The sequence below is a fragment of the Psittacula echo genome (genome assembly GCF_963264785.1).
Source record: "Psittacula echo genome assembly, chromosome: 6".
Classification (NCBI taxonomy): Eukaryota; Metazoa; Chordata; class Aves; order Psittaciformes; family Psittacidae; genus Psittacula; species Psittacula echo.
Genome location: NC_137743.1, coordinates 58,181,005 through 58,203,195, shown reverse-complemented (window position 1 = coordinate 58,203,195; position 22,191 = coordinate 58,181,005).

Sequence of the window (22,191 nt, the reverse complement as noted above, 5' to 3'; positions counted from 1 at the left end):
CTGCAACCAGGAGAAACTACCACCTCTAATTCTTAGGCTGGATCTACCTAGTCATCTTATGGGAAAGCTTCATATTAAATGGCTATTATGTTTGTTGAAGGCATTATTGACATTAATCAGATGTATGCCATCAAAGCTAAGCATTCCAGAGAATGACATGTAATGCTTAGCATGACAACATTTTAAGATCAATAAATACTTCAGTGACAATGTAGTTGTATGTTGGTCTTCGTATCTGAATGGATGACCTGAATATACTCTGAAACAGAGTTCACTGACAGGAAAAATAAAGGTCAGAATATTCTTTCTATTGCATCACTTTTTTGTTGCATCACTCCATGTTTTCCTTTTTATTTTGGAAATGAGTAAAACATCTCTGGTATCAGGCCAGATCCTCAGCTGAAGTCCATACACACCATTCCAAATAATAGCAAAATAGATTTTTTATACGAATACAAAAAAATACATAAATACACCAAAAAGAAACTTGCTCTGCACACCAGTAATTTATCAGCTATATTTTTTTGAATCAGGAATCATAAGAAATCGTTATTGGTTCTTTTTCTGCTGCATATTTGTTCTGTGGTTAAAGATGAGTTACTGCACAGTTTGAGTTAACGGAGGAATATTCTCCTGAGACAGAAGTACACACTAGCTTTAAGATGGGGATGGGTACTTTATTATGGTCTATGACTGATTTCAATGCTGCTTCATCATCTGCCAGCATGCTCACACCAACTAATAAGCTATTCACTGCTTTTGGCCCCTGAGGGCACCTTTCAGTAAGGCAAGTCATTGATTTTTACCACCAGACACACAGGCCGTAAGCCGTTCCCTGTATCATTCTATCCCCAGTGGTGCACTCTGCAGGGGAAACTGGTCATTTTAGTCACACATGCACGTTCACATATGCACACACATACTAGATGGAAATAACCTAGCTCAGATGCCCAGATATTTAATTTGTCTCTATTAGAAGAACTATTGATATTAACCTCTTCTGCAATCCTGTCAGTGTAATTTTCATTAAGAATACTTTGATGGAATATTGAGGCCTTATACAAAGGGCAGAATATACTTTATTTTTCCCCCTAACAGCATGCTTCTAGTACATAAATCAGCAACTGACCATCACTGTCACTCTTTTAAATATTCCTAGCAGGGAGCCCAAAGACTGAATTGCAGGAATGTATATAATAATAGACAGTGCCTTTTAGATTACCTATATTTCTTCTAGGTCTGCAAGGATCTCTGTTATGGCATTATATGGTGCTACTTTAAAACTTTTTTTCTGTTTTATAGACCAAGAGTAGTTAAACTTTATGACCTAGCTCACCTTATTTAAAATATAAAAAACACAATGTGGATCATTGTAGTTTTAATTACTGCGCCACTGTCTTCTACTTTTGCTCTGATAATGTGCTTGAAATCTATCAATTTAGCTTCCTAAAGCTGACCAGACAAAAAGAACACAGATGCTTAACTAGTATCATACAGAATAATTCAGATTTCAGTGGAAGTTCTGATGTCCTGCATCTGAGCATCTGGACATCTTGTAAATGTTTCCCACTTCATTTACTTCCTTCTTCAGCCAGCTTTCATTTGGAAAATAGCTCACATACCAGTTAGTTTCTCCTTCACAGCTATCAAGATGTAAGGAAGAGAGCCAGTGCAGCAGTTCATCTTTCCTAGCATTCCTTCTTCAGCCATTTCACCAAAGCAGCTAAGGGAAGGGTTAGCTCAGTACCATGTACCCCATGATGCCTGAGACGCTGAAAGCATCCTGGCTTGTCTAGAAAAGTGACTTGTAATGGCCTTAAGCTATCTTAACTTCATCTGAAATCCTAGTGACATTTCCCTCTGGGCCACTTGGGCACAGAACACATGCTATCCCAGAGGCTTCACTTCTAGTAAAGTAAAGCAGTTTTTAACAGCTTTAGCGGTTCATGAAAAAAAAGGCCTTTAAAGCCATATGATGTGAATTACATTTTTTTATCTGCTCAGTGTATGATACTTCACAGTATCAGCAGCATATCTAAACTTTAAATATTCAGAAGTATCACAGTTTAAAATATTTTAGGCAGAAAAGTTTCCCAGCAGCAGATAAGGATTTCCTCAAAGAAAGTTTTCCATATGAAAAAGCCAATTGTATTTCTGATTAAAATATTTAAATATTGCTTTGAGGTACTACTTCAAAATTTTTCATTCACAGCTTTCTGGAATTTTCTTCAAATTTTCTTAAAATTTTTCCCAATTGCTTTTCAGACTATAGATTTACATTAAAAGGCCCACAACAAAAAATCTGAATGTCAGCATTAATGCAGGAAATAAGCTAACATTTATTTTTCAACTATTTCTAAGCATTAATTAAAAGTAGCTTGATGAATTGTTTCCATAGTATACACAGCCTTGTTTTAAACATACATGTAGCCTGTATTAAAATCTACAATATTCAGTTGACTCGTCTATAATAACATTATATGCATTGAATCAGTCTGTGGATGTACTGTGAACTTTGATCCCTATCCTCCCATAGGGGGAAGGCTCTACATGTTAAAATAAAGCATTCAAAATACAAAGATTTTTACATAATGAGAATTGTTTTCTACAACAGAGGAAAAGGTGCTTTAAAATGTATTTGGAAATCTAGGTAGAAAAACGCATCTGCAGTTAATTGGCAATGAGCTATTGATCTAAGCATCTAAACAGCTAACTGCACATTCTGGTGCTGTGAGGTTATAAAATATGGTTCTGGTTATTGCAATGTAAGTTTACAACATAATTTTTACATACAGACCTGGCTGTATGTCTCCTACAGTAATTTATTACATGACCACGTGGTCATCTCTGACCTCAAGAATTCATTAATTTGTTGTTGTATAACGGAAAATTTTGAGTTCTGCTTATCCAAGTTTGGGGATAAGAAATATCTGTTTTGAAGAGAACTAGAAAATTGAGATATTTACTATAGTGGTGTTGAGAATGAAAAAAAAAAAACCAAAACCCAAACAGACCTATACCAGCCCATAAAACATCAGTAGAAACCTGCTTCTCCAAACTTAATATCAAAGGATAACTATTTCTTCTGACAGTGTCTCTGAGCAAAGCAGCAAAGTCTCTGATTGCTAATTAAACCATTGCAAAAAGCCCTTAAACGAAGTACCCCCATGCCTGACTAACAACTCAAATCTCAAAGGCTTTCATAATTGAAAGTGGAGGAGATCAAATAAAGAAAATATTAGAGAATTAGTGAATGACAAAAAAAATTTATTTGGTCCGTTTAGAATGGATCAAAAATCAAGAGGTCATCTCCCATAGCTGTGGGATGGCATACATCTAAATACCTGTCAGAACATACATTGTAAAGGACTAAGCACACAGCCTCAGATGCACTGTACAGCCAGACAAGTATCCTGTATCCTGCAAGGACTGGCCTTACCTTATTTTCTTCTTATTTTTGTCTGGATTTATAGTAGAGCTTTTTAGTTCTATCCCAAGCTGTCCCTTAAGATCTGTCTCAAGGGCTCTAAGAAAAGAAGCATTTGAAATTCATACATTTGGTCCTTCAGTTAGGGCACATGTTCCAGCTCCTCTTTCTGTTTCACATATGCAACAGGGTGAAAAGGCCTCCCATGGCTCTGATTAAGGTGTTTTTCACTTTGACTCAGGCATGCCATGCACACCTCCTGACTACAGCAGCTCTGCAGATCTCAGTGCTGGGATAAAGTGAGGACTCACACGTCACTTCTGAGGAAAACTTTTAATCAGCTGCTACAATGTAAGTGCTATTCTTTAGGAATATATCTAGTTAAAGTGCTAAATAAATGGCAAGTAAAATGAATGTATGTTATTGCATATGTCCTGCTGTTAGAAAGGTACAATGCAAAGACGACAGATGTCAGTTTACTTTCTTCCATGTTCAAGTGCAAACGTAATTATGGAAAAAACAATTTACCCACATACATAAATATTTTGTTATTCCCAAAGAGAGGGTGATCCCTTTCTCCTTCTGCAACATCACATAGTGTAACCATCATCTCTTCTTTTTACCTTAGGGTCCATTACTGTCAATTTTGCCTCCTATCATCAGTTAGATCCGTCTAATGGAAAACATTTGTGTGGATTTAGAAAGGCCTTTGCTGCTCTGACAGCATGCTTCACAATGAACCTTTGTCAGCACACTGCTATTATTTTCTAAACTCCGTGGGTGTTTGTGTGTGTGAGTTTGGAGTTGTGGGGGATGTGGAAGCTTTGATGAAATGCCGTGGTGAAACGCCTGGCTGAGCTGCCAAGCATGTGCCCAAGCAGGAAAATGGTGAGAGCTCCAGCCTCATTTCTTACAGTCTAGGTGAAACGAGGTTTTAAGATGGTGGATGCTGCCCTTTGTGATAGCAGACTGCAACATACTACTCCTTCCCATTCTGGAGCAAACCAAGTGACAGAAAGAAGTGGGCCTTCCACTTGGATTCAGTCCTCCTGGGATTTGTATCTCTTTTTGTATCTCTTGGTCAGAATGCTTCATGAGCAAAATGTAGCCCCCACTAGATAAGCTCTTTTGACTGAAATTGCAATCAGTCTCCAAGGTCTACAGAAAAGGCATTTGGATTGAGCTGGGGAAAGACTGCATTTTATTCTTTTTTCCTTTCTTCCTTTCACCTTCAAATAGTAGATGAGTACTCAGTGCACTGGGTTTAACTTCAGTGAGGATAAAACTGCTGGAGGAAATGGTCTCACCTGAACCATTTACCATCAGTGAGCTTTTGGATCTCAGAGAAGCCCTTTCCCTGCAGGTTGCAAAAGATGAAGGCAAACTCTTTAAGGATTACTCACTTATCAGGTTTCTGATGTCTAAGCCTGGAAAATGTGATCTATGACCAGTGCAAAAGTGGCAGAAGATTTTCATGGAAGTTCCAGAACTGCATTTTCTATAGAGTATAATTGCCCTGTAATGAGTATCCCGATATCAATTCCTTTTGCACAGAGCTGTCTTTTCTCTTAAAGGGAAAAGAATTCAGCTCACAGGTAACATACTTCGTAATAGGAAACATTCTTTTTTTTTTTTTTTGCTGAAATGTGCTTTGCATTTAAGAAAAGGAATGTTTCAACATAATTTTAAACATTCCTCCTCTTAAGGACTAGATTGTGGTCTTCGCTACTGACATGGAGCTTTCACATGCATCAGGTCTCTTGCACAGTCATAGAGATATCTTAGTCAGAAATAATGACTTATTCTTACAGTGTCTTTGAGTTTTCTATTACCATTTTGGAAATTTTCATGTCACACAATTGCAAGGATGAAATCCCTATGAGATTTCAGTGAAGGTGCTTTGTTAGGTAGACATTAAGCCTCACAGATACTCAGTGTCAAGCTGTCAGATGTAAGGTAGGATTTCTCACCTGATTTCATAGAAGAGATACTGATATACAACTGATAAGGAGATGGCCCAAGATCTTGAAAAGAGCTGATTTGTCCGATTAACCTGCCAGTGTAGAACTGTTTCAGAAAGTATACATCTGAGTGATGTGTCAAATTATTCTTCCATTTTTCATATGACAAAACTTCATCTGTTTTCCTGGATGATTATTACACAGTTGAACAAGTCTCACCAGTCCTGGTGACACTGATGAGAGCATCACGATATTAGACTGAAATTTCTCCTTTATCAATTCCATCAAATTATTTCTAGTGAGATTTCCCTCAGCTGCTTGAAAAATTCTTCACTTGTCTTGCTTCAAGAACCACAGCTTTTCTCTTGCAGTTTGGCCTATGTAATAGGAAAGTTTGGCTGGTTCAGAAGCACCCAGCACCTTTGCATGTGTCCATGAGGTGCTTGGACAGCACACTGAGCCTGCACACACTAGGTGCAAGTCGTGCCCCTGAGACATGACACAGCTATACCTGTTGCAATTTCTCTGCATATAGTGTTTTTGCATTGAAAATGTACATGCAGCTAATCTCTAGGAGTATCCCCATGTACTATCAACACATTAAACAATAGAAAACAATAAAGACAAATCAATTTAAAGCATTTCTATGCTTTGCTTCAAATCACGTGACTTCACCCTAACACTTCACCCAAACACAATGCTGTCTGCTCGCAGAAATGGAGATGAGAGGCCAAAAATGCTTGAAAATGAATGAATTCAGGCTTTGCTGGTAGGCAACCAAAGTGTGTGTGCCTGACTGAAGATGGAAAACAGCTGCTTTCAGCTAATCAACTTTGTGATTCAGATTTAACAGCAGCATCAAAAACATTTCAGCTCATGAGATTGTACATTCAGTGAAGGTTTCATGTCACATCTAAGCTGGGGCTTTTAGAACAACGATATGTATTTCTGCTAGAAAATTCATGTCACATGGACCCAAACTGTTATGAGGTGTTCTACTGCATTGGCACAAAGTGCAGTGCTTAGTCTTACTAGATAATACTGCGTATAATCTATACTAATTATACTGTGTATAACAGAGAGGTCCATGCATCAGCAACAGGACTGTGGTATATTGACTCTGAGGTAGCCAGTATGATCCAGCTTATATACAGTTATGTACAATTGTACTGAAACCCTTATTAGGGTTTATAAAGAAGAACTTCTTTTGTTCTGTCTTGTTTTGGCCAAGAGTTTCCAACTAGGTTTCATTTATAATGTCAAGTAGACAGCCCAGAAGTTTCCTCTGAAAGAAACTTGAAGCATTGCAAGAAAAGATAAAAGTTCTTCTTCTGACAACTGATTGTTCTGATTTTTTAATTTTTTTTTTTCCTCCTGGTTTACAATGTCTCCTGTGGCTTTAATTTGACTTTTTGACGTGGTACATTCACTGGGCTCTGACCTTGTTTTAAAAAATAAGGCTGTTCATGAGACGGGTTTTCCCAAAGACTTGTAGCTCTACTTGGTAATCAGTCACCCTCAGGTGAATATTGTTAATTATCAGCATCTGGTTAAATCACATGCTTGTGGAAAAGACATATTAGCTCATCTTGTGCTACTTGCTGGCAATTCAAGTTTGTCCTAGTGCTTTCTCCTGTCTGTCCTAAGTTAATAAAGCATAGTGAATTCTTTCACTTCTTTGAGGGATTGTCTTTAGGCTAGTAAATCCTGCTTTCAGGATTATTTTTCTAGTATTCATGAACCCAAACAATATCTTAAGTAATTTGAAAATGTTGAAAATTGTTTTCCTGTTAGACTTCTGTAATGCTATAGAGATGCAGTGGTTCTTTCTAGGATAGTAATTTTTATTCAATATCACAATATTAAGGTGTTATTTCTAACCCACCTATTCTAACTTTGGGTTGTTAGAACAAGGTAATGCAGATTTTGAAAACTATTTATTAATCATAGGGCCTCCATGCTGTGTTTCTCTCAGTGCACCCCACCAGGCTTTTTTTTTTTAGTTATTTATTTATTCCTTTTTTAAAGTCCAGTATTACAGTTTCTGGTTTAGAAGGCTCAAAAACTTAATCCTACTGCAAGTTTTAACTAACGTTAGTGAGAAAGGACTTCATCCAGATAGTGGGCACTTCCGGCAATAGTGCCTATCATTTTCCTGGTTGCAGTGCAGAAGTACTTTTCCCCAAGGCACATGGTGCTGCAACAGAATAACCCTCTGGGCAGCGTATACCTTGTCATGCTCCTGGTAACCTTATCACTGTACTGAAGTTTTTTTTCTATCTTGTCCTTTGAATGATTTTTATTTTTTGATTCTCACAAAGGAAAAGCCTTGATTTTTTCCTCATTCACTGTCTGTGTCATCAGAGAGAAAGCTAAAATTCAGAATAGTTTACTGGCGTTAAAAATGATAGTAATTTTGACCAAGACCAAAGGATCATCAAGTTGTTTGTGAATGATTCAACCCATTTCAGAGTAACATTTTTCAGTTCATGACTTTAGCTGCTACTGAGTCCAAGTGCTCTTTTCATGGACATTAAATTTTCAGTGTAACTGTAATGGCAGGGGAAAAGAAAAAAATACAGCTAAAATAAAGCACCCATTTGTGAGGGACTTGGGCTATTGAGAAAGTGAAGCCTGACCCAGAAGTATGCTCTTTTTTTCTATTCTAATGCCTCAGCCTACTTTTTACATCTTTACTGGTTGAGTTTTACTTTCCCTGATACTTTCTCTGTTTCTTCACTCCTACATTTTATTTACCTTTTTTTCTTTTTCATCTTTATTTAAAAATTGATGCACACATTTTAGATGATCAAATGACACACAAAAAGTTGCTAATCAAGAGAAGGGAATAAATGATAGGTGCATGTAAAACTGTGTAGTTTCAAGAAATGAAATAAGGCTTTTGTGCTATCTGGTTTTAAGAATCTTTATTCTAATCTGAGACTAGGTAGTAATGTTCACCCTGAATTCATCTTGCAATTAAATCCTGTGGATTTACACTAAGGGCAGATTTCAGCCTGTGTGTTTTTAGAGTAAATTGGTTTTATCACTTCAGTCATGAGGAATGCTATGTATTTCCTCTTTTTCCCTTTTACCTGTTTCAAATTCTAGAGGAACAATTCATTTGCCATCACAAGGAGTGTTTAACAGAGCAAAATAAAGTTGTGCCAGATTGCTGACATTATAGCACTGTGCCAAATCATACAATGTTTCTACCAGTGATCACATCTGATACTTTCCTTAGGTGGTTCTGCTGGTAGACTCAACAGATCCAGCTCATTTTCAGTTATATCTTTATGGCAGGATACATCCTTTCCCACTCCCTCTGGAAAGCTTTGTGCCTGAAAAAAGTAGCAAAAACGTTTTAAATTAGAGGTTCCTAAATAGGAGTTAACTTTCCAATGGCTTGAACTTTGATTGATTTTATCTTTGAGTTTATTAGATATCCAGATCAAGGATTGTTCAGTCCTCATTTTTCACTTAATAGCTGTATCACAGCTAGAGTCAGGTCCCAGGTGGAAAAAATCTGACTATCATCATTGAATACTATAGCAAAGCTTGACAGTCTTCTCTATCATACAAATCTATGCATATAAGTTTCAGTGTTTCCAATCAACAACAAGTCCCTGTGCTCCTTCTTCTGAAACTCAGTAACAACTTCTGCACTGGTGACAGTACAGGAAATCTACCTGATGCATTCAGAAACTATAGTCTGGTTTGGTTTGGTTTTTTTTTTTTAATTGGAGGAGTTGAACTTATAAAATGTACTCAGCATGGGGTCATTGATGGTTTGACAAGCATTTGACTTTATCTTCAAATTTTTTCTCTTTGCATTTTCTTTCTGTTTGGACCTTAATGATTACCTCTGCACTTTTGCTTAGAGAACATCTATGGCTTCTTAACCTGCCCGTTTCCTGAAAAGATTTGTGCATTAATTTCATACTGAATTCAGCCCGGAAATTAAAGAGTCAATGTATCTTCACAAAATTAAGGAAGTCTTGCAGAGAGAGCCCAAATAGAATTTAAAAATGCAAGTAATTTTTTTATATATTCATATGGCTGTGAGGCACTATTATGAAAAACGAGAAGCTTTTGCTAAACTTAAAAGGGTATGAATATAGGGTAGTTCTGAACCTCACACTATTCTTTCTTAGCTGATATAAATTGTAGTCCATCTCTTTGTGCATTATCTTTAAGAATGGAGTCTGGTACCATAGGGTTTTCTGGGAATAGAATCATGTATGTGTCTGCCATTTGCAGACATTGGTATGAAAGTATTAATGACTACAAAAGGTGCAAGACAATGCTACATGTCACAAACCATTCCAATCTTCTTGTGCTATTTAAGCAATTTCAGTCTGGTTGTAACCCTTGTGATCTGGGGCCACATCCTCCTCCCGGATTAACTCTGCTGACTGTATTTAAAAAAAAAAAAATAAATCTTTTCTAAAGAAGAACAATGCTAAGTGAATGCAGATTTTGATGTATAGTGATTGAAGTGTTTCAGTAAAAATTAAAATATTAATAGGTTAACAATTTGCATTGATTTTTAGTCAGATTACTTTGAAAAAGGTCTTCTGAATTATGTCTATCCTGGATTAATTAAAATAATACACAAAATGGTAAATATAATAAGTGCCAATTATATTATGTAACCTCCTTGCTGCTCCTCTCATGTGGAAGAAGTATGAAAACAATCTTAACAGCATAGCTTCTTGATAAATTTCTTACAGAATATGGACCAGACAAGACTAAACCCGAATACTGCAAAAGCTCATTTAAAGTCTGTGACAGCACTGGACAGCCTTATCCTAGAAATCATGAGAAAGTGTTAATTTAACATAAATCTAAGCTTTCAAAATAATTTAAGTATAATCAGGAGTCCATAATGTAGAATTCATTTAGGATCATTTATCATTATGTTAAAGGGAGACTAGACAGAGATCAGAAGCACTAGTTGTCCCACTGCCCTCCCTTTCACCCCTAGCATTAAGCTCTATTGCACATTAAGCTTCTTACAAGTCTTCTGTATTTTTCAGCTGTTGGTCCTGTTACAAATATATCTCTGCTTTGTAACGTCACAGCCATCTCCTCTCTACATAGACAGCCTGTCAGGCCTTCTCAGCGTTTGTTCTGTGCACTGTGCTTACAGATGCAAGGAAGAGCAAGCAAAAGCTCCAGTTAGTGGCTGTGTGTGAAACACTGACTGTAAGCACATTAGTTATAATTACTAGTACTCTCACTGTTTTTATGTACAAATAGATTTAGGAAATCTCCTGTAAATTTGAGTATCTCAGACACGTTGCTCACCAGTTAAATATTTTTAATGTATAGTTAATGTATAAAATGCTTGCTAGCATGAAAAGTTAGATTCCTTAGGATGAAATGGACCCTTTAAATAGTTCATTCAGTCCTGCCACTGAAAAAACATCTGCGACATCCCTCAGATATCTCATAAGATAACAGGGGGAATTGAAGCAGTGGTCATGAGCAATCCAGATTCATATTTCTCTATGTCCAGACATGGAAAACTAAACATTATGAGTCTTCAGACACCTGTTTCTATAAGAATGTTAAATGTATTTATTTTGAAGAATTCACTATTAAATAAAGTGCCAGCAGGTGGCATTGAAGAATATACGTCATTAGTCCTGTTTCTTTAGAAGTAATAAGACTTCATGTCATCATGTACCAAAGATGCGTTCCCACTTTACAGCAGCTGGAGATCTGGTCTTAGATGTAAGAAAACTCTCTTTATATGCTAAAGTTTTTATTTATCCTCTCCTGTCACAACAGGCTCAGAGAGCTGAGGTTGTTCAGCCTGAAGAAGGCTCAGGGGAGACCTTAAAGCAGCTTCCAGAACCTAAAGAGGGCCTGCAAGAAATCTGGAGAGGGACTTTTTACAAGGGCATATAGTGACAGGACAAGGTTGCATGGCTTTAATCTGAAAAAGGGTAGATTTGTGTTAGATAAAAAGGAAGAAATTCTTCACCATGAGAGTGATGAGACACTGGAACAGACTGTCCAGAGAAGTTGTGGCTTCCCCATCCCTAGAAGTGTTCAAGGCCAGGTTGGAAGGGCTTTGAGCAACCTGGTTTACTAGAAGGTATCCCTATCTGTGGCAGGGGGGTTTCCAACCCAAACCGTTCTATGACCCTGTGATCCTCAAGACACAGCCATCAGGTGGAAAAGTCCTCACTGGACTGCCATCAATAACTGAGAACCACTACAGTACACAAGTCTCGCGTTTCTTAGTGTCTGCCATGGTTGTGTGCTGTTGGTTCCACTGCCAGTGAATTAGTTAATAGCTCTTAAATTCCTTTTAATGATGCTTACTTCAGATTATGTTTTTTGCCATTTCTACTTAATGTTTGCAGGGCAAACATGAAGGGAGAAAAGCAAGGGAAAATAAGGATATATAAGAGAAAAAAAAACTTAGAGAGAAAATAGAAATGGGGGAAAAAGGCTGAAAGCTAAATAGCAGAGCAGAAGATACTAAACTCATGAGGATTTAGTCAGATCTCACTTTGATTATAAAAAATGACTGAGTTTTAATTTGGATTGGTCTTACCTAGTAAGTCTTATTAAATCTTCATCTGTGTTGAGTCCTGTTTGCAATTGGTTCTAGTTCATGAGTGGTGGGTTGAAGAGACTATACAAGAAAAGGAAAATACAGAAAATAACCTGGTAATTTATTTAGGTGTTTGGAGAGTTGGGAAATAGATGCTTCAAGAAAATAACACAGAAGATATCTCCTTTTGGTTTGTCTTTCTAGACTTAACTTCTCCCTCTTTCCCTAAATGTACTTTTTTTTCTGTCTCCATTTTTCCACTTTTTTTTTTTTTATTTTATTTTTCATGGTTTGCATAACTCTTTTTTTCTTTTAAGATATCTAGATAGGATCTGTATTATTTTCTTTAGATATGTTTCTCCAGATTAAAAGGACAGCTCCTCTTTGAAATCAATAGCATGAGTTTAAATATTCATCTTTCAGTAAGTGGAGAAGATCTTAACAAAACACTGCAGATGAATCAAAGGCTACTGGTTGTGTTTACTGGCTGTAATAAAATGAAAATGTCTACTGGTTACTCTCCGTGTTTAATGGTAATAGGTGATTTCTTCCTTCTTGTCTCTTGAATTTGAATGGTTTTCAAATGCTAGATCAAACATCCATCCAGTGAACATGCAAATATGCAGAAGGCGGCACTTGCAGATTGCTTTACTTGAAGTGCTTTGAGAGGCAAGGTTGCCCAATGGGGAAACAGGCTACAGACTAATTAAGAAATGGCATGGTTCTTCTTCCTTGACTTAAAATTCTCCATAGAATTTTCTAGTTATTAAGCACTTCATAAGATCCCAAGTCTGCTGAACTTTAAAAACTTGCAAAAGGCATTCTTCTGGAAGTTTTAATTGGGATATTTTCCATTCCAGATAATGACAAAAGGAGTATATGTCCTCTGATTAGTCTTCATAATCTTCTACCTAACTCAAAAATATAAAGTTGTGGGGCTTTTTTAAAATCTGTACAGTGAGGTTCTATTTTATTTTTTTCTTCTTTTATTTGGGACATTTTATAAAAAAATGAAGGCAATTCTTGTAGTTATACATTACAGCATCATTCAGCAAGCAAAGGCGTGAACTGCTGGATTTATTGTGGCTTTTCATATTCCCAGAAAATCAAGCTGGCATCTTTAATGCAGACACAGATGTCAGACATTTTGTGAAGAGAACCAACATGCTGTAGTATGATTTAGTTGGCAACACAGTGCAGCAAAAAAAGAGAAAATTGTTTGGCTGTAGGATAGACTGTTGATTTGAATGTACCGCCTAGCTAAACAGTCACACTGAACTGATTATGTTATCACAAGTTCATCTTTCTCCTAGAAAGCACAATGTCCCCCGTTCCATTTCATACTGACTCCTTGTTTCCAGCATTGTCACCCAGTGACCTTTCTGTTCAATCTCATTGTGCCAACAGGGGTGAAATTTCGTAATATATTTTCAAAGATTGAGCAAAAGGTTAATTAGAAAATGTACAATATTATTTTTTACCACAGATGAAGGGATGGGAAGAATTAAACCAAAAAAAGGCCATGATAACTTAAATAGCATTAGTTAAATTTTTAGACGTGGAAATCTTAAGGAATATGTTACTCATTTCTGTGTTCCCCAATAAGGAGAGGAACAGAGCATAATCATCTATCATGATCGTCTACTTTTATTCATTTTAATAAAATGTTTTATATACAGTCACTTGGGTATGCAGTTTCATTGCTCATCCTTCTGACTCAAACCCCATTTCTGCCCATAGACAGCACTTCTGTTGAATCTCAGAGCTTCTGCTTCATTTTTATATTTGACTGGTCTTGCATTCCTTTGGTGCTACAGTCATACCTCAGGACATTCTCCAAACAGTTTGTAGCATCTCTCCCTTCAAGGGTTCTTCTGCTAGATGCAGCACAGCAGACAAATGGGATGGAGACCACTGGAAGGATGGGCCACAGCGCTGAACTGCAGCTCAAAACAGGACTCCGCATTTGTGCGAAAGGCTTCCTCTGAAGTCAGTAACAAATATGATCCATCACCCCTGACTCTATAGTGGTCAAATGACTTCACATGTTGAAACCTCAGAAATTGACACCTGAGAATAGCCATGCTGAGCCAGTAAACTGGACAGGACTAGACAGGATTTTCAGTTGTCACTTATGACACCATTAGATCCCACGGAAGTTCATAAGAAAAGGACAAATACTGGTCACATACTCTCCCAGCCATCAGCAATTTGCAGTTCAGTCTTTCTGAGGTTAAATGTATTGCTCTTCTGTTCAACAGCTCCTCATAGATTTTTCTTCTATGAGTTTATCATTTGTTGAACAAATGTAAATTTTAGCACCGATAGCGCCCTGTTGACTATGTTGCATGACAAAGTAGTATCTTTTCTTTCTTTTAAACCTTCTACCTGCTATTTTCATTCAGTGCATTATAGTCCTTGTGTTGGAAAAAACAATGAATATTGATTCTTTATTTACTGTCGTCATTCCACTCATGTTTTAAATATCTCTATCATACATCCACTCAGCTGTCTTTCTTCCATGATAAAAAGCTGTAGTCATTACTTGTATAAAAAGCATTCCATCCCTTAAATCATCTTTCTCTTTTTTAGTTCTACTCTGTCTGGTTTTGAGATGAGGACTTGAGAATTGAAAGGTTAGAAAGAGTGAGTTGGTGACTTGTTTTACATCCACAGTCATATTGCATACAAACTGAAACAATAGTACAAAATAAGGCATGAAGATTGCAGTAGGCATGAGCTATCTAGTGTTATGACTGCCGGAATAAACGCACAGACCATTACATCTTGGACTTGTTAATTTTTCTTTATGCTATGTTGTGCTATTTATGTAATTTTATGCTGTTTAAACTTAGCCTTTTCTGCCCCTCAAGTAGCTCTTATCTCATTTTAATTGCTCTAGTACCTTCTTTTTTTTTTTTTCTGTATAATTCAATTGGTTGGAATTAGACAGTTGCAACTGACAGATCTCCTGTTAAGAAATACTGTGAGATAATTATGAGGCAACCTTTCTTCCACATATTCTAGAAATACTTTGGATACTTTGAGCAAGGACAGGCCTAAGAAAGGTGCTTCACAGCATGAAAGCAACTGGAATTCTTTTACATTATATAATTAAGCATTGTGACTGTATCTTCCTCACAAAAGGATCAGACCTGATGTGACATAGTCTACAGAAGAGGTTTTTTGCCAGAGGGGAAATTGAGACACAGTGGGATTGAAGCGGTTCATCCAAGGACAGAAAAACAGAACAATGGCTAGAGTATCAGATTGAGCCTCACCAGTTTAATTCAGTGACTTGTCCGATGCTTCTGAAAGTCCCTCTGTGCTTTAAATAGAAAATTGTATTTTTTCACAGTAGTGTGAGCTAATTATATAAGAAGTTTTGAAGTGCTCTAGACTTGTTCTGGGCAAGCAGCTCAGGAGAACAAGGGAAGGCAGGCCAGGAAGTTCCTGACTTGTGGATGATTACCTTAGCTACTAAGTTATCGCTCTTCTCTTACTTAGTTTGTGACCTATCACATATGATGTAATAACAGGTTTTTTCACATGGGGCTTAAGCTCAGGCACTTTCTGAGGGTGAACTTGAATGTTTGACAAAGCTTTTCTACTATCTTCCTTTTTTTGATAGGAAAATTATAGTGCTGGGAATGAAAATACTGAGCTCTCATGCAGTGGGATTTCTCTGATTAAGGCTGTCTTTATGAGACCATAAAAAGACTTCAATAAGGAAAACCATACAAAAGATCTAATAGTTCTTGGCTATTTGGAGGAAAAGAAAGGGGCGGAGGCAAAAGAAAAATAATAATAACACAACTTTCCATTTTCTAACATGGACAGTTGGCAACATTGTGTTTTTCCAATTCAGATGATAGCATCTGGACTACTGGTTGTAAACTGTGTCATGTTGTCCTGTCCAGAGTGGATTCGTCAGTCAGCTGGTGATAATAATTTTACTATAGGTTTTTTTGTTTTGCTGGTTTTCTTTTTTAAATCTCACATGCGCTGTGGGAAATAATTTGTCTAAAGCACTGGACTGGAAGAAAAAAAACCTGCAACAAAATTAAGGAAACTTCTTCCTTTATCTCCCCTTCTCTGTTCAAAAATACCTAATATAAAATAATTTAAAGGGCTGAGGATTTAAAGATTTCAAGATTAATTTTGTCGCCCACTAGTTTAGATTATTTGTTATATACTGCAGTTTATTCCTACATTGATGCTTAGACTAGTTGCAGAGTGCAGAGAGAAGCATGCAGCTTTGGAAGCGAAGAGCAGCATGAGGCTGTGTGACAACTGCCACCAAGACAGATAGGGCAGCGGATAGGAGAGGGGGAAGGGAATCCGTAGCACCGAGGGACTGGGAAATCCTCAGCAGCAGCTAAAAGGGATTAGGAAGGTACAATTTAAAAGAAACAAAGAGGAACTGAAATGAGTTTCACTGAGTCAGTTACCTCAGTCCTTTCTCTGACATCCAGCTCAATCTTTGGATGAGAAAACTCCAAGTAATGCTGGTATCCTGTAAAAGCATAATAGTGGCTGCAAAATGAGAACTGTGCTTTTAGGAGACCATTTGGTAGCGGCTGTTTGCACCCTACCTGTTTGAAACACTTGCGTAATTCCTCATTTCAAAACAAAGAAGGAATCTATCAATACTTTGGGCACCTCTGTGAAATTATGGAGGATTTTTTGGATTTCTTCTAAGTCACTTGTGTCAGGAGTTCACAGCAAGTTTGGACAACTTGCCTGCCACATCAGATTTCTCTGAAATACACCTGAACTACTTAAACCCAATGAGACTGTCCCTAGAAAGAAATTTAGGACTCCCATGGAGCTAACACACCCACCCTCACACAAGCTCCTTGCTTGAGCCTTGTGTAAGTATTCACACCTGTGCTGAAATGGGAACTCTTGACACCTGCTCTGACCAGGTGCAAGAGCTAATATAAACAGTGAAACAGAAAGGAAAGTTCTCCATATCTTCATTTAGGATTCAGGTAAGTAGGAGCTTGGGAAATAATGAGGAAAGAAGACTAGCTAAACTCTTCCTACACTTTTAGGTTTTTTTTTTATAGTAAGGGATAGAATTCTGAAAGCCTTTAATATTTTATCCCAAGGAGCTGGCTTGTATCAATTTCAAATTAGTTTTTGCCTTCCTTGGTAAGTCCTACTACTTTTTCTTGATTTGTGTAGTTCCCTCCTTCCATGGCTGGAGTTTCCATACTGCTGCTGTAATTTAACATATTCCTAGAGGCATGAGCCATGAACATAGGTAGAACATCAAGAAATATCAGATCATAAGCAAGAAATCTGAATGGAAGCTAAGCTCTAATGTTTTGGAGAAGAAAAAAGTTTTGATAGAAGGAAACCTGATCATTTTCAGTTGGTGCTTTGGTCAGAACTGCTCTGGTGGTAAGTTCTGTCTGCCCTTTTCCTACACATCAAAGAAATGGAATTTGACCCCAACTCCTCCCTCTCCCCCCCCCCCCCACCATCAGAAGCAGTGCTGATGGCAAACTGATTGCATGTTTGACAGTTCTTCAGAAAGATTTTCTTTATATATGCTTGTAAAGCAAGAGTGATGTGAATGCATAAAATAGCTTTTTATTCTCAGAAACACTGTTCAGATATGTGGAACTGTGTGTGTGTAGCTTCCCTATAACAGCAAAGAGAGGGAGAGCTGGAATTTACCAGGCAGGTCAGGATCTGGAAAGAGATCTTTGAATATTTAATTGTGCAAAGCACAACTGTAGCTGAACTTGGGCTTGGTTTGCAGAGGTGTGCTGAGATCTTGTAATTGCATATGAGCCCAAAATGCAGAATAAAACATCCTCCTATAAAGCCAATTTCCTTGAAGCTTCCCAGGAAGTGGCAAAATCCACTTAATGCAGCAGTTTTGAAAAATGCAGTAAACTGTTAGTTTCATCCTCAAAAGCAGCCTGACAAAGCTAGACAAAACGGATTTAACATCCTTTAATGCAATGGACATAGCTAGCTTTCTCTCCTGTAAGGCAATACTAGATTTGGTGAATCAACCCCAGCCTTTCTTTTCTGATGGTAGAGGCTAACATTTTCTTCATCATGTTATAGAATCAACTAGGTTAGAATAGACTTGCCATGAACTTTGTAGGGTTTGTGGGTGACACTACTGCTTCACTAATATATAGGTGAAGCTTAACTTTCAGTCTGTGATTCCCATTTACAAGAGCAACCACTCGGAGACCTGTGTAGCATCCAGAACCTTTTGTGCTTTCATTTTGGATGAGTGAACTGCAAGTGGTTCTAAGACCCTGGTTCTATTGTGGCTTTTTAGAGAGGTGAATTGACAGCATCACACTGACTTACATTAATCTTTGTTGCACGTTGGTACTCCAGCTTCATTGCTAATCTTAGCATGTTCACTATCTGAATTAGCTTATTACTAAAAGATGAGCCAAGGCTGGGGCAAGCCCCTGTTATTCTCCTCTGCCACTGATAGCCAACCATTTACTTTTTTTAGGTGATTCTTAGCCAGCAACCTCCTGAGTTTCCTTTTGGTGTAGCTGGGAATGTATAAATAGATGGGGAATACATGAAAATGCTGCTAATGAATTAGTATATGTAACACTCAAAAAAAGCTTATGCAGATAAACAAACAGTTATGTAAAGGAAAAAACAGAAGTTAGTTAAAAGCAAGGAGCGATCTCCATTTATAAAATCATAATGTGCAGATTTATTGGTGAGAGTATTTACCTTGTCAGTAGTAAATATGCAGGTTCCCAGGCAAGCTTATCTAGCAGGTGTGGGACATTGTTCTTCTGTGGGAAGTGTCTCCCGGGCACAGGTAGCAATAAAATAGAGTTCCCTGAAGGACAGTATTCCTCTTTAGTGCTAAGCCAGGGTGTTACAAATGTATGGTCTTGCAAGTGACCTTCTTGATATCAGAGAAGAGAAACTGATGCCTGAATGGAGAAAATAGAGCCTAGTTGCCCCACTACTGTGCAATAGAGAAATGAAGAAAAGGAGCCTGCAGCAATGTGGGAGGCATCCAAGTTCTTTTTCTAGCTGGAGTAAATGGCCCCAGCTGCAATAATTTAGGTGCTGGATAAAAAGTCTGCCACTTCTGAGCATGGACAAGAGGTGGAAGCTGCAGAAAACTGCTAACTAGCCTCTACTTTGGACGGCAAACCTATAAATTGCAGGGGCAAATTAGATGGGAGAATAATGTCTTACACTGGTTCTTGTTATTAATCAGTGATTAAATAACAGATTAGCCACGTAAATTCCTTCCACTTTCAAAGCATAAAAGAGCTATACTCATTCACCCTAGCCAAGAATTTGATATAATAATTTTGGAAAGCTTCCTGGTTTTTTCATGTGTAAACAAGGGTTCTATATTATGTAAAGAGATTGTGGCATGAATGTTACCTGGCCCGATTTCTGCATGCAATTAATTGACTTACCTTTTTTTCTCTGTGTGCAATTCCACACACAAAAGGATGTTTCAAATCACAGCCAGTTGTTGATAAAGCCTTCCAAGGAATCTTTCCTAAAAATAATCCAAAACAAAACCCCAAAGTCTATTTTCATCTATTTCCACACTATACAGCTATAAAGTTTTTAAGCAAGTGGTGTGGTGTTTCCTACTGCACCTTGAAATCGCAAGCTTTCTGTTTATTGCAGAAATGTCAGAGATGTTACATCATTTGATCTATAAGAATCAAACCCCATTTACTTGACTGATATTTCAACTCGGGATACTTCTGTCCAGCAACTCCACCTCAAAGGTATCTACATAAGGATAAAAAAGAACCCTTGGGATGAAAGGTACTTTTTATAGAGTACATAAGGCATTATGACTAGGGCTTCATATGTCACTTGTCTGAGGCTTCAATACAATACCTAGAAATACCCTTTTCCTGGAATGACAGTGTCATGAAGTTGTTTGAGTAATAAATTGTTTGGAGCAAGACCTGTAATTTCTGGCATGTGATGGAAATTTTAATTCAAGCTCACATCTGTTGAGAATAAACATTTAAAATCACTAGGCTGGTAAAATATATAAGCTACTTTTTATGACCTTGAGTTGAGTGAAATTGTAGTATCAGTGGGAGTATTTTTTGAGTTGCAATGAAAAATGGTCTCTTTAAAGAAAGTCTCAGTTTGTACAGAGAGGAAATTTGACGGAGTTTCCGTTTTAAATGCTGATTGATAGAACTAGAGGGGCCTTCATCAAAGTGGAAAACTTGAAGAGGAAGGAAAAATAAGAGGAAAGAGGTAAAAAAAAAAAAAAAAAAAAAAAAAAAAAAAAAAAAAAAGGTGGGGTTTGAAGGCTTGATACTGGATCCAGGAGGAAAGAGAAGGATAGAGAGAGGATACGAAGTGATGCAAATTGTGAGGGGGAAAATGATAAAGAAAAGAGCATGGAAAAATGGGGAATGAGATTAAGGAAAAGAGCAGAGCAAGCAAAAGAAAAAGCATAAGAAGCAGTGCTGGAATTAGGCCAGTGCTGAGCTGTGGCAGTTCATGAAAGATCCCTGATAGCTCTTATAATGAGGGCCAGACTAATTGAAATTTGTCCCTCTCCAATTCTGATGGTTAAATTCCAGTACTGATGGGGGAAACACACAGAGCAATGCAGATTGAGTAAGAGCTCTTCAGTATAACTAGGAAAACACTTCTTTTAATATCAAATATACAAGCAGAAGAATATAATTTTTTCAAGATATGGGTTTTTTCTTTGTTTTCAGCACATGGTGAATTATCACTGAATTACAAATGATGCTGAACACAAATGGAATTCAACCAAGTTCCAACTTGAAACAGGCTTGAGAAGACTTCCTAAATGTAAGTCATTTGGTTATGAATATGCACTACTAAAAAAAATCTGTATTCAAAAAATAAATATTATGATTTGGGGAGAAATAAACTGAATTCATTGTATGTAACTAAATAGCTGAATGTACATTTTAAATACAAAGCTTGGTGCAGGCTGAACCACAGGATCATGGCTGATACTTCTTTAAGAAGTAACTTCTTAAAGGGTCTCTTGTAATTATCATTAATAATAATATAAAAGAGGAAGATATTTATGATCCAAGGTCTGCAAGTAACAATTTATACCAGGAGAAGATCTGATCATTCTTGTCTATTTTTATCCCTCATTAAATCATTGCAGGAAACAGATGAGACAAAGGATCCTTGACTTTTTCCAAAGTGGAGTCTCCTTTTGAGTAAATTAAGTTAATAAATTTTTCAGAGCAAAATACCATTTTAAATATTAGGCTAGAAGAAATTGTTTAAATAACCATTTTTCACAACCAATATATAGTATTATGGAAAAGTAATTACATAAAGTAAAAGACATGCTCAGTATTTTTTATTTAAGGTGGGAAAGACAAGCCAATACCCCTAAAATTTATGGGACATAATTCTTGCTCTTTTCTCAAACCAATTTAAAGGGGAGGCAACTCTACTGAGGTAATGCTGATATAAAATACACTGAAGATCTGCCCAGGTGATGCGGGGCCTGATTCAGCCAAGTGTATAAGCATGCACTTAAATTCATTCCCACTCATAGCACATGCTTGCATATTCTGTTGCTTCACTGGCATGCAGAGTTTATATCAGCTATAACATAGTCCAAATACTATAATGTAAGTAATATCAGAACATATACCTAGCTGTAGATTGTGTAAGTAAATGTGTTCCTATCAGCTTCTGGGCCCTGCAAATGGAGTGCAAGTGTACCTTGCATCTAGACTCTGTCCCAGAATGCTCCTCAGAGCTGTCATGAGAAGCCTTTCCCAGCACTGAGAAGGGCTTTCTGTGGCTGGGTAAGAAAGTGTTTTGATCTTGAATTCTTTTGGCATCTCTTTATATTTAGTAAAAGCCAGCAACTCTGTTAATGCGTTTAGATAATGGAGTGATTGGCACCTTAGAAATACACAAGAAAGACAGATAAAAGGAGTCTGAATTAATCCTTTTTGATATTTTTAATACAGAGATTTTGCATTGTCCAGTGATAAAAACAAATCATCTGTGGAAAGACAAAACTGTTTCTCCATTAGTATCACTCACTGAGGATGTTTGTATATGTTCAGTGTCTGATAGCATCTTAAACTTAATCACTTTGCCATTTGTAGCAACAAGATATGTCACTTGACAAGCACTTTAATTTTGTATCTTCCTCTCCATTTTTTTTTTTCTTTTTGCAATCTCTAGGGCTCATCTATCGGACTGTATTTTTCATGCAA